The following is a 14,285-nucleotide window of genomic DNA, read 5'->3' on the forward strand; positions in this document are numbered from 1 at the left end:
GGAGGAACTGATGAAATAACACACAGAAAGTTTCTGGAATGATTCCCAAACATCAGTCCCTCCTGAGTCCTGATCTCCTCCATGATTTTCACAGGCCTTCCTTCTTTTGAAAAGAACCAGTGAAGTGGGTAACTGAAAGGAAGTTCACAGCAGCTACGGGCCCCTCTACAGAGGGACTGAATGCGCTGATTTAATGTGTAGCAAGATCACAAAAAGATAAAAACCAGCAGACCCAAGTGCACCTGCTCAAGCAGCCTTTTTATTATTCTGTTTATGATTTAGTTATTCTTTTATATTAGTATGTTTAATATAATTATTACATTTCATTATTTTTTAGCATGATTACTGCAATGATTATCTTTAAAGGAAAGCTGATGAATTGTTTGGGTTTATCCCATTCCAGACTAATTGACAGTCAATTTCCATTTGAGGTCAGTGGATTCCGAAAGGCTGTAAGGGCTGTGCACCCCATTTGTTTATGGGCACATAGCTCAGAATGGGCTCCCCCAGAAGCAGCTAAGGGTGTGAATGCATGTGATTTCCCTGGGAAGTGATCTGAGGAAGTGACGGTAGGGGACCAGGGTAGTGGCACAGGGAAGGGAAAGTATAAGGTGCCTTAATGAGCAAGTTAATGCATTGGCTGTTGGGGAACTTCTGGTAGGTAGCGTAGAACCCACATCATGGTCATCTTGCCTGAGGGGGAGGGAGCTGGGTTGTTTATCCAGCAACTCAGGTCAGTCATTTGACGGCTGTTCCTGGGGACATTTATTCTTCAGTATTTCCAGCCTGCATGCAAAGGCCACTAAGCGGGGAGTTGCAGGTGCTTGTGGTAGGAAGCCATCCCCTTGTCTGGGACTGGTGAGTCCCCAAGGGGATGTGGGTCATGCACCGAGGGTATCTGCACAAGCTTAAACATCTGGGATCCATAGAACATCCCCTGTTTGCAATGTTGTGTTTTTCTTTTCTTTTTTTTTTTCCTGGCCGCGCTGCGCGGCTTGCAGGATCTTAGTTCCCAGACCGGGGATTGAACCCTGGCCCCAGCAGTGCAAGTGCAGAGTCCTAACCACTGGACCATCAGGGAATTCCCTGCAATGTTGTGTCTCTGTATTTGTCTTTCTCTCCAGACTATGAGCTCTCTGAGGGCAGGGCCATATCTTGTTTTCATGCCCACTGCCTAGCACAAACCTGGCCCAGAACAACCACTCAGCAAACACCTGCTGACGGACTGAATGGATGATGGAGGGAATAAGTAATTGAAGGCTTGAAAATGCACAGGACCAAGATTATAAACTCAAATGCCTACAAGAGCCAGGGGGAGGGTGAAATGAGTAACACAGTTCAGAAAAGAGAAAAATCGGAAGGTGGGAGTTGTGGGGACATGAAAGACACACGTCCTGTCAATGGCACAGCTGTTACTCAGCTTTGAGTGATCGTCACCTTGTGGGAATTTGACCCATGGTGGCTGGACCTCCTGACTTTTTAAAAAAGAAAAGCCAGGACTCCCCATTAGGTAAAATTTCTTGATTTTAAAATGTAGTCAATGATGTAAAATATTCTGAAAACTAGAGACAGATCCCTCAAACACATCTGGGTGATGTAACTCATTGCCAGGCATATGTGGTCACCCAGTTACATGAAGCAAGACACAGCACAGAGCACTTCCGGAGAGAGAGAGACAGGGTCTCCCCAGCTCCCCAGAAGTCCCCACAGCGATGTGCCCTGGAATGTTCATGGATTAGTGACATAAAGAATAGTCTGGTAGGTTCATGTCGTCCCTTAGGCAGGAGACTTGGGGGGAAAATCCCTCTATTCCCGTATCTGTAAAGTAGGTACATTAAGGCCCGACCTCTTTTGTGGTGAAGGTTAATATATTGATGAGTGAGGCAGTTCTTTATAAATCCTAAATCCAAGCTTGGTTGGTGCCCTTCCCAGAACTCTCCCTGCTGCCATCGAAGGCTGTTTCCTTGGCTCAGGGTTCTTCTAGGTTCTCTTCCTGTCTCTGCCCTAAGCCCTCAGGGTCTACTGTGGTTGTCAGGCTCCTAACTGGTGGCCTTGGTCCTGATCTGCCCGTCTTTGCCAGCTGCCTGGCAGCTTAGTGCTGGTGTGCTCAGCTGTGATGTCCACCTCTGGGATGCCACCTTCTGGACCACCCAGCCTGGGTTTGCAACCTGGAGCTCATGACTCAGAGAAGCAAATATGAATGCAGTTCCTTCTTTGGAGGAGCTCACAGCCCAGGGGAGGCAGACCCTAATCCGTGACAACACAGACGTTAAGGATCAGTGGCATTTCTTTGTTTACCAAGCCCCATTCCTTTTCTTCCTGGGCATGAAGCTAGACTACATTTCCCAGGCTCCCTTGCAGTTAGGTGAGACCATGTGACTGAGTTCTGACCAATGGAATGTGGGCAGAAGCAATGTAGTGCGATTCCCAGCATGGCCCATAAAAATCTCCTCTGCAATTCTCAATACACTCTCTCTTTCACCATCCGCTGGATAAATGGAGAGAACTCCAAGCACTGAGACAAGCGTGGAGCCACACGATGGAAAGGACTTGGGTCTCTGAATAACTGCAGAGAGTAGAAATTTCCACATCTCCAAATGACCTGGGTTGTGCTGTGATGTGAAGGACAAACCTTATCGTGTTACGCCGCTGAGATTTGGGGGTTGTTTCTTACATCAGTTATCCCACCCTGACTGATACAGTGCCCTAAGCGGAAGTGTGCAGAATGCCTCGGGAACCACTGGGCCTCCTGGGGAACCCCTGGACTCTCTGCTGGGGGAAGGACTGGACTCCAACTCAGAGCTCATTAAGGAAGCTGTAGGCTCTCTACCAGGGTACGAGAAGTGTGGAGCTGGAGAGTTCAGGTCTGCTTCCACATATATTAAATTAAACACAGTTAAAGGGATTTTGTGATGCCCGTTGAGGTGGATAGAAAGAACTTCGGGCAAGAATAGTTGTTCCAAGTTGTGGGTGAGAGTTGCATTTTTCCATCCTCCAGGAATTCACATCTCAATGGCGCAGGGTAGACATTATTCCTTCAGGGATAGCTAAAGACCATGAATTTCTCTTGGCAAATGGTTCTACCTCTGAGAGTCACTTCTTGCTCACTATGCAAACAGGTGACAGTAGGACTGAAGATCCTCTTGGCAGGCAAAGATCCGTGAGCTCGAAGCTCTACCAGCAACTTCTGTCCTGCCGCTAGGGATCTGGGATACAGAGCGTGTATTCTCCACCAAGGGCATATCTGCTGCAGAGGGAGAGGGGAAGCAGTCCAGTCCCACATCATTTGGGGCAAATATGTTCAAGGAGTCATCCTCTTTTCTGGATGTTTAAACCATCTACACATTCCCCAAGGACTGGATTATGAGGTTCAGAAAACAGCTCTGGCTACTTCTCACAGAAGGGAGGCTGTTGGAGCCCTCCAGATGGATGGAGGCTGGAGAACAAGGTGTAAGAATCAAGGCAGCTCCTGAGGGTAGGAAGCAGAACAGGGTCAGATGGGAGGGACTCCCATTTTTTTGCAGTTTCTTTATCTCTCTATTCAAGATTTAAATTTCAGGGAGAGAAGCCAGTTATACAAAGCATGAGACATGACAAGACATTCCCGAAGAGATGCACAGGCTTCTGGGACCCCCGAAGTTTCCCACAGGGATGTTCCACTTTTGCTGATGCTGCTCCTGGATGAGAGAAGGCCTTTGCCATTCTCACGAGCTTTGTTATGCTCTCTAGATGTGTCCCCTCACCCCCCCAAACTGTTCTGACCACCATGGCAACAAACCAATACAATACAGCTGTACTGCCCTCCTAAGTGATGACTGTGAAAGCTGAGCTCCTGGAGGCCCAGAGGTGAATTTTCTAGACCTAGCATCACTCAGCAGGTCCAAGCCTCAAAGCTGCGTGAGATCTATTCCTGGGATGGAGATCGGCTTAGTTCTATTTGCTTCTTCCTCCCCACAAAATAGCAAACAACCCATCCTTTAGGGCCCTTTGTTACAGATTGTGACAGCTTCCTTGGCCAAGTGCCTCAGTGTCTTTTAAAATTAACAAGTAATCCTGAGGCAGTATTTGAGCCTAGATATGTGAGTGATTGCTTCTGCCTATGCTGGGAAAAGGGGGTCACTTCAGGGACATGGGATACCAGATGGCTCTGAGAGGAAGCCCGGTTTCAAAAGTAATTAAGGACAACAATCTCAGAAGAGCAGCATAAACCAAACTGTCTGAACAAAGAGGCACTGGATTAGCCTGTTGAATGCATCAAAAAGAAATTCTCAAGATCCTGATGTTTCGCCAGGGCCTTCTAACACTTCACTGTTTGGTCATCTGGGCTGTGGCATCAGGAGGCCGGTGCCTCTCTGTAAATAGACTAATTTCTGCATGTGGGTCAGAGTGGATCTCTCAGAACAGAGAAAATCTAACCAGAGCAAAGATCATCATGGAGGGAGAAGGAGAAGGTTTAAAAGGGCAGTCTTGGTAATGTTTTACTGCCTTTTTAAATGATCACTAGTGTGATAGGCAATAGCTTTTTTTAAAAATCTCTTAAGGCATTTATAAACTGCTTCCAGTGTGTGAGGCATTGGGAGGGATGGATGAAAACACAGAGAAAGTATGACCCCTATTCTCAAAGGAGTTATAAACTAGGGATAATGATAATAAGTAATATTTATAGGGTGTTAAATAGTTTGCAAGGCTTTTTTTTGGGTGAATGTTATAATGCTATTGATCACAGGTATTATCCATTCAGTATTTTTCCTGAGTGTGCAGGAAATTGAAGCTCAGAGAGGTTAAGCAACTTGACCAAATTCACACAGCTTATCAGTGAAGAGACTAAATTTTGTTTTTTCAGATTTTATTTTATTTTACATACACATGTATCTATTCTTCTTCAAATTCTTTTCCCATTTGTGTTCTTACAGAATACTGAGCAGTGTTCCCTGTGCTATATAGTAGGTTCTTGTTGGTTATCTATTTTAAATATAGCAGTGTGTACATGTCAATCCCAAACTCCCAATCTATCCCCGCCCCCCACTTTTCCCCCCAGTAACCATAAGTTTGTTCTCTAAGTCTGTAAATCTGTTTCTGTTTTGTAGATAAGTTAACTTTATCTTTCTTTTTTTTAGATTCCGCATATACGTGGTATCATATGATATTTGTCTTTCTCAGTCTGACTTACTTCACTTAGTATGATAATCTCCAGTGAAGAGATTAAATTTGAACTTGAATCCTCTGCCTAAACTTCTTGCCTATGTAGCCAAGGAGACAGCCATGTATACAAATGACATGAGGGATCGTGTGAATGTTAGAGATAAGGAAGGAGTAGAATGCTGACTGTGAACTAACGGTGAAATATTGAGAATAAGCTGTGGTGTTGTGGTGAAGAGGGTGCATCCTTCATCTCTCTACTTCCTTCCTCTCATCCTTTCTCCACACTGCTGCAGAAATGATCTTTCTATTGATACCATATAAATCTGATTTGTTAACTTCTAAGCTTAAATCCCTCCATTGGCTTCCCTTTGCCTTCATGGTGAAGTTGGTGTTGGATGCTGAAGATTTACATGTTACTGTTGTGTGGTTTTGCCCAGCTGGGGTTCCCCAGTGACAGCATGGAGGAAGAAGATGGTTAATTCATTCAGGATTGCATTATTGCCAATCGATGTGACAGAGAGATGAGGAGTTAGGCAGCAGAGTAATGATAGATCATAGGATCCAGCAGATGAAGTGAGGAAAGGGAAGGCAGGAGGGGCTCACGGACGGGAGACGAGGAGAGGTGGATGGACTGGAAGTCCTGATGAGATTGAAGAATGGTTGCAGTGGGATGCTTGGGTGGGCAAGCTGGGTGGAGAGGAGGATTCAGGGGGAATGGGGTGCATGAATTAGTGAGTTTGGAGAAAGCAGTCTGATGATAAAGTTCAGGAAGTGACCCTCCCAATGGGTGACTGGTAGAATAATGCCCGCTCCCAGAGATATCCATGTCTTAACCAAAAGGGTCCATGAGCCAAGGAATGCAGGTGGCATCCCCAAGTTGCAAAAGGCAAGAAAAGAGATTCTCCCCTGGAGCCTTCAGTCAGCCTTGCTGACTCACTGTGGACTTCTCATGTCCAGAACTATAAGAATAGCACATTTGTGTTGTTTTAAGCCACTAAATTTGTAATTTGTTACACTAGCAATTTGGAAACTAACAAAGTTGATTAAGAGATTAGAGAAGAAAGTACTTGAATGACTCTTCACATCTTGGATTCTCCATTTCTTGACATATCTATCATCAACTCAACTGGAGTTTCCAGAGCTGGACATGTGTTTCTCTAGCCAACTCATTCCTCCACGACTTGCATCGATTATTTAATTTTAAAGCTTTCCCCACTCTCACCACACCTCTTACCTCCTCCTCCCATGTGGCTATCAGCAGTTGACCTGAAATCATTCAGGATGAAGTCAGTAAGTTGGGATCGAAGACGTCATTGAATGAAGGAGAGTTTCCAGGAGGTACAACAATGGTGGAGAGAGGCAGGTATAACTTGTCTGAGTCTCAAAGATGCAGGAATTTTTAAATACAGAGAAGGTGTAGTGCTCTTCTTGAGATCCTCAAACAATGAAAAAAATCATGGTTAAGCTGTCCCATATGGGAAAATGAGAAAGATTATGTTCCAGATCTTTGAGAAGGAGGAAAAGAGAAGCCAGGAGGAGAAGGAAGAGGAGGAAAAAGTATAGGAGAGAGCCGACTTCAAGATGGCAGAAGGCTAGGGACCACTTGGGGTGATGGGGTAGCTAAAATGGCTTTTAAGAGCATCTGTGCTCATGTGCAGTTTTAAGTCAGTTGCCATTTCGTAATATGTGTCTCATGGCCATGGCTTTCCAACACCCTTGGCAAAATGTTCTATATTCTTGCTTTCATCTGTGGGATTTTGGAAATTGAAGATTGGATTTGCTTTTACCTGTGGATAAACTTGGTGTGGAAAAAAGATGGCATGTACAGAGGTAGGAATCCAGAGGCTGAGGTGAGCATCCACCCATTATCCTTCCATCCACCTACCCATCACCTGTGTATCCATCATTTACCTATCGTCCATCTATCCATCATCCATCACCCATCACCCATCCACCCGTTCACCATCTATCATCCATCCATCCATCTGTCCATCCATTCATCCATCTACCCATTCACAAATTCATTTATTCAACAAATACTCATTGAGCATCTATCATATATACTTGATTCTGTTCTGGGTCCTGGGGATACTGCAGTGAACAAGGTAGACAGATACCATGCTCTCAGGAGTATCCAATCAGTATGAAGGGCAGATCATAGTAAAGTAATTGAATAGATTACCAAGGTTCTTTCAGACTATGATAAACGCTATGAAGACAATAAAAGAACAGGGTGATGTTAAATAGAGCAGTAGCTACCAATGTGTTGTTTCTGGACTCATAGCACTAGCACACCTGGAAACCTGTGAGAATGTAAATTCTCAGGATCCCCCCCAGGCCGGCTGAATCACAGACTCTGGCAGTGGGTTCCAGAAATCTGTAGTTTGAGCCTTCCAGGTGAATCTGATGCATGCTCAAGTTTGAGATCCACTGTTAATGGGGAGTGACGGTATGGTTACTTGAGGAAGGGTAGTCCGGGAAGGCCTCTCAGAGGAGGTGACATATGAGTTGAGATCTCATTAACAAGAGAAATCTAGCTCTGAAAGCCTAGAGACGTGTGTCCTGGGCAGAGGGAATAGTGAGGGAAAAAGCCCTGAGGCAGGAACCAGGTTGGGGGCTTCAAGGGCCTGTGTGGCTGGAATGTGGTGTACAGTTGTACAAATTCATGATAAAAGACAGTACTAGAAACATTCTGGTTGTTCTTCGGCTATTGTTCTCTTTATGTAGAAATGTATAGACATCTCTCTTTATATAGAGATGTGGTCTTTGCCCATTTGTATTGGAAGATATATATCAGAATTCTTTTTTAAAGGAAAAAAATAAGTTAATTTAAATCATACAAGTAATACATATATAAATTTTCCTTATAGATGGATTTCTTGGCCTCTTATGACCTTGCATGTCATCTTGGGAAGGGCACTGTGGGCTAGGAGGCAAGGCACTTGGGATCTAATCTGGTCACAGTCTGGTCACTTATCTTCTCTGGGCCCCATTTCCCCATCTCCAAGGTCAGGAAGAGGAGGGGATAGGAGGAATCAGCTGCCCTGTCCCCTGAGCCAGAGGACTGCTGACATCTCCTTGAGAGGCAGTCCAATTCCTCTACAACCTCCCCCACCTCCTTTCCCTCTTCCCGATTCCACCTTGGACAGACACACGTGGAACAGGGCAGGAGGAAACGTGCACATGGATTCCCTTGGAATTATCCCCTCTGTCAATCTGTTCTGAATATACCACAATTCTGAGAGCTCAAGTCCATGCTCTCAATAGCAGTTTCCTTTGTAGCTGTTGCCCTGCTGCTGAGCCCAACAGGTTTCTCTCTTACAAACGGATGTCTCATGCAAAAAACACTCAGCAGAGCTGCAAAATCATGACCACAGCATCTGGACATCACTCTGCAAGATTGGGGAAACAGAGAGGAAACAAACCTGGACCTTGTCCAGGGAGGCAGTGAAGTGCAGCGGGAAGACCCTGGTGTGCATCCTTTAACTTGGCCTCCCTGAGCCTCTGTTTCCTCCTTTGCCAAAAGGGGATGATACCCTTACACTGTATTAAGTAAGATGGCATGTGCCAACTCTCTGGCACACAGTAGGAGCTCAACATATGTCAGTGCTTGTCTTCCATCCCTCCCCAGGGAGCGGGGAAATGACTCTCCTCTCCAGGCAGCCAACAAGTCCCTCTTTGCCTACAACTCTCTGGGTTTGTTTTGCTTGTGTAGTAATTAGGCACCAGCAGCTGCGAGTATCCAAACCCACAGTCTTATCTTTTCCCCAAGCTGCTTCAGTTGATAGAGGGCTGGGTGGTAGATGACAGCTTGTTTATCCAGGGAGGCTGTAAAATATTCCGTTGAGCGAACACACAGAAAAGCTCATTCGTCTTGTCTTCTGTCCTTATAGCCGCACAGTTCAGAAGGGATGTTCTCCCGTCTTACTGACTCCTTGCTCCTCTGAGCGTTGCTCACAGACCCTCTGTGCCCACACCTGGGAATGCTGGGGCTGCCCCAGCCCCTCCCTCTCACCTTGCTGCCCTCGACAAGAGCACCCAGCACGAGGGCTCCATTGACCACTCCCAGCTTCGGCCACTCCCCTGAGCTTCACACTGGACACCACCACCTGGATGTCCACAGGCCCCGCCCGCACGGCCCATCCAAGACAGACGCCACCTCCCTTCCCACACGTGCTCCTTCTCTTCTCTGGGTATCAGCCATCGGCAGCACTGGACACCGCGCCTTGAAACTGAAACCTGGGAGTCCAGCCTGGACATCCCGCTGTTTCTCTGCTCCACCTCTCAATACCCTTCAGGCCCTGTCCGTGTTCTGTCTCAGATCTCTCTCCTGACTGTCCTCAACTCAGCCCCGGCCACCACCAGCCCGGGGAAGGCACTGGTCTTTCTGCATGCCTGCAGCCGGGGGATGGTTCTGGAACACACACCAGACTCTGTCAGCCGCTCCTTCCGGACCTGCAGTCCTGAGGACGGGTGCGGAGGAGAATCTGTGATCATCCCCAGAGGCCACGGGAGGCAGGAAATAAACCCAGATTTTTGAGAAAAACAAACCAGTCAACAACAACAACAACAAATAACAAAATAAAAACATCCTGGCCTTCAATTCTGATGCCTCCACATATTAGCGGTGTTATTTCTGACACTATTTCAAATCTCTGTGGAGCTCATTTTCTTCATTTCTGCAAAGGGGCCGATACTTCCAGCCTCCCAAAGTTGCCGTGAAGTTTAGGTGAAGCTGTCTATGCGGTATATGGTACAAGTTTGATCAGTGTTAGGCTCTTCTCCCTGTCCTTCACTTTGAATCGTACTTCGTAGTTCTCAGAACCCTTTCTTAGATCGTTCATTCATTCCATTCGTTCATTCCACACCTATTTGTTGTGTGCCTGCTATGAGCTGGGGATAATGCTGGGCGCTGGGGTGGAGTGGAGAACAAGTCAGACTTAGTACCCTATCCCCTGGGGTTTCCATTTTTGGTGGGTGGAGACAGAAGAAAGCAAGTAACAAACAAATAATATGATATCAGGTAGTGTTAAGTGCCACGATTAAAAAATCAATCAAGATAAGATAGACGTGATGGAGACCGGGAACTCCCTGGAGAGAGCCATGAGAAAGAGAGTCAGTAAACAAGCCAAAGAATAATTAAAATAATTTACTGACTCTGGTACGAGCTTGTGAAGGAAGTAAGTGTGGTTATGTGAAACCACAGGCAGGTTGAGAGGATTAAATATTAAAAGTCTATGGGATGCACCTTGTATGATGGTAAATAGCCTATACCCAGTGACCCTTTCTTTCCCCCAATTCTTCTCTTTCCTGTGTCTTTAATTTCTCCCCTAAGGGATCCTTCCCACCAGCATTTACACATGTCCAAGTCTTTTCCTACTTAGAACACACCTCTCTGCCCCAACCTTACGCCTTCCTCCATCTCTGACCCTACCTTCCCTCCTCAGAGAAAATGGTTCTAAAGAGTTGTCTCCACTTCCACAATTCATTCTTCGACTCATTTCAGCTGGCTCCTGCCCCCAGAAGGGTCCCAGAAACTGCTCCCTCTGAAATCACCAATGACTTCCATTGTCACTGAATCCTTTGAGCTCTCATACCCTGTCTCTTGGTCACATTCGATTTAATTCTCTCTCCAATTCTCAATACATCATCACCTCTTCAAGTTTGTTTTTTCCCCACCTGTCTGCTTACTCCTTCTCAGGCTTCTTCACTAACTTTTCTTCCTCTGTTGGTTCCTTAAATTGTTGGAGTGTCCCAAGACTCCATCCTGGGTCTCCCTTACTTCTCTCCCTGTACATTATCCCTCGGTAATGTCTCACGTCTCCCAAGTTTACATCCTCAGCTCCGTTTGCTCACCTGAACTCCTGGCCCACGTTCTCAGTTCATTCTTGGACACCTCCACTTGGAAGTCCCATGGGCATCTTAGACTCCACAGGTCCAGATTGGAATTCACTGTTATCTTCCCCTCCAATCCTCCTCTGCTGCTCTTCCCATCTCAGTGAGTTTCACTTCATTCCAGCTATTGTACAAGCCAGAGCCTTGGACTTCACCAGTTCCCCTTGACCCCGTCCTCTCCCCCGTATTTGCTGGTCATCAAGTCCTGTAGATTCTACCCACTACATTGCTCTCAGATTTGTCCCTCTCCCACCACTTCCTCTGCCCCCTTCCCTAATCCAGCATCTCTCACCTAGACAACTGCATAGTCTTTTCCCTGTCTCCACCTTTATACCCTCTGATCTGTCCTACATATAGAAAGCAGACAGCTCATCCTCAAATGCAAACCCAACGGTGTTCACTCTCCTGTTAAAAACACTTTAAGGTTCTTCATTGCCTGCAGGATAAAAACCAGACTCCTTTCCTTTGCACCCGGGCCCTGTGGGCTTAGTTGCTACCTGTCTTTCTGCCCTCCTCCCCCATCTGTCCTCTCTCACTCTGTGTCCAGTCACACCAGGCTTAGTCCAGGGGCTCAGACCTACGAAGCTCTCTCTCTTGCCTGGGACATCGTCTATGCTCTTCCTTTAACTGGTGCTCTGTTCTCATCCTTCTCCCAGTTGGCTGATCTGAGGAAGCCTGGCAGATGAGCCATTCCAGCTCCTCCTTTTGTAGATGAGTCTCCTGAAGCCCAGAGAGGAAGAGTGCTTTGTTGAAGGTCGCCCAGCATATATCCGGCCTGCTTCATACTAAGCAGAACGACCTCACTTCTCTCCCTCCCTCAGCCATGATGGGAGGGAAACATGGCATCGCCCTGGATCCTCCTCCGAAGACTCTGGCTCCTTTGCTGCTGAAATCAGAAAGCTGAGCAAGTGGTAAGTTTTGCTGGGAAAGGGTTGGAATGATGCGGGATCCCTTTGCCTTGGATTTCTGAGGTTGAGGCCCCGGTGACACTGGCTTCTCCTGCTGCCAGTCCAGACCCCTCACGGTTCTGCCCCAGCTTCTCCTCACCCCACTGCTAATCCAGACCCTCACCTGCAGACACTCCTGCCCGCTTCCTCTCACCTGAAGTAGCTTGAGTCTCTCAGTGGCTGCTGGCACAACTTGGCTGGGAACAAGTCTGTCTGATATTTGAGACCAGCAGGGCTCAAGCAAGGTGCCAAATCCCAGTTCCCTGAGCTGAGGTGGGGTTGATGCCAGGACAGGGTCCATCAGTGACCCCTTGGCCATAGACTGGGCTGGTAACCAGGTCACAGACTAGGCCCTGACCCTGGCCACAGACTGAGCCCTGATTCTGGTTATAGACCGGATCTTGATTCTATACCCAGACACAACTCTGACGCTGCTTCCAGACTTTGCCTTGATTCTGATAATAGACTGAGTCTTGGTCCTCGTCCCAGACTGGGCCCTGACCCTGCTTCCAGACTGAGCCATGATCCTGCCCTAGCTGTGCCCTGACCATGGACTGACACCCCTACCCAGCTCACGGACGGGATCTGCAGCTGTGGGCTCCTGGTGAGAGTGCAGTTGACGCAGGGCTAATCCATGCCCTTAGGGGAGGGGTAGGAAATGTCTCTTCCTGGGAAAAGCAGAACAGGATCAGCCTCTGGGGTTGTCACACTCATGGGTTTTGGGGGTCACCAGCTGCAGAAGGGGCAGGCTTAAAGGACTGCGGCAAAATCACATCCAGTAGAGCTTCCCATCCAGTAGAGCTTCCCAAATAATGGAGGGATTATACCTGCCAATATCTATCAAGCTGAGATGGAGAGCATTTCAGTGAGAAGGTGCTTTAATGACTCTTCAAGGATTTGGGGCCTAATGAAGCACACATCAGAGGACGATTTAATCTTTCCCTCATAAACCCTCACAATAAGGAGATCAACTTCAGAATCCAAATGCATCTTGACATAAAAATGTGAGCTCAAGACAGTCCCAGATCACTGATAACTGTCTGGGGCTAATTGCTGTGGTCTTGGGGTGTTTAAGAGCAGCTGAGGGTGGGTGGCTATGGCAGAGGGCGTCCAGGGATATGCTGAGCTGTCCCCTGCGAGGTCCCTGGAAGGAACTGACGGCAGTAACATCGGAGGATAAGATAGAATATGGTTAACGTGGGGCAGTAGAAGGTCTTGCTTGTCTGTGGCTGGTTATCCCCTGCAAGGTGGACCCTGCTCCCCAAATCCCTCTCCAAATGGACTAGTGGTCAGCAGATATCCACCGCCACTTGCCTAAATGGGCCAAGAAACTCCTGTTTCCAAGCGATAAATGAGACAGTTAGAGCTTATGAGAGCTACTATGGAGAAAGCCAAAAGGAGGGGGCAGAGATGATCCGGGCATGTGTGGGGTGCATCACAGTCCTTAAGAGGGTCTCTCCAGCTCTCTGGTGGGTAGAAGCAGGGTCCTCTGATCATGGGCTCCTCATGGGCTTCTCTTCCTTCCGTCCACAGCTTTCTGTTAGCTGGGGGCTCACCTACCAGCTGAAGCTTGCACATGTCTTTTATTGCAAAGATTTTCTTCCTGCTGCACAAATTCTTTGATGACATTGTGTGTGGGGGGATCATGAACAAATAGAGCCCAGCCACTAATTTCAAAAGGAAACATATTTTGTAATAATTACATGGCAAAAAGCTGGAAATGATGAGAAACAAACTCAGTCGAGCCCTGGCTGGTGCATAATAATCGTTTATACTAAATTTATGTCCATAATGTACTGTGCAGCCAGGGAAGGTATGAGATAAAGAAATGGGACCCTCCTCCCACTTTTTTCTATTAAAAGAAGACAACATTTTAAAAAATTTTTTTAAATTGAAGTATAGTTGATTTACAATGTGTTAATTTCTGCTGTACCCAGAGTGACTCAGTTACACACATATATACATTCTTTTCCATTATGGTTTATCCCAGGATATTGGATATAGTTCCCTGTGCTACACAGTAGGACCTTGTTTATCCATTCTAAATGTAATAGGTTGCATCTACCTACCCCAAATTCCCAGTCCATCCCTCTCCCCACTGTTTGGCAACCACAGGTCTGATCTCTATGTCTGTGAGTCTGTTTCTGTCTTGTAGATTGGTTCATTTGTGCCATATTTTAGATTCCACATATAAGTGATATCATATGGTATTTGTCTTTCTCTTTCTGACTTACTTCACATAGTATGATAATTTCTATTTGCATCCGTGTTGCTGCAAATGGCATTATTTTGTTATTTTTT

General features: G+C 46.7%; 1 non-coding gene across 1 annotated transcript; it reads right to left on the reverse strand.

Annotated features, from left to right (window-relative positions):
* Positions 1 to 1,009: 1,009 nt before the first annotated feature.
* On the reverse strand, positions 1,010 to 1,081 carry TRNAA-UGC (transfer RNA alanine (anticodon UGC)). Its single transcript has one exon. It is a non-coding gene; the product is annotated as a tRNA-Ala (tRNA).
* Positions 1,082 to 14,285: the final 13,204 nt, after the last annotated feature.

The sequence above is a fragment of the Aethalodelphis obliquidens genome, unplaced genomic scaffold, assembly GCF_003676395.1.
Source record: "Aethalodelphis obliquidens isolate GAN/ISIS:26980383/991018 unplaced genomic scaffold, ASM367639v1 scaffold42, whole genome shotgun sequence".
NCBI lineage: Eukaryota > Metazoa > Chordata > Mammalia > Artiodactyla > Delphinidae > Aethalodelphis > Aethalodelphis obliquidens.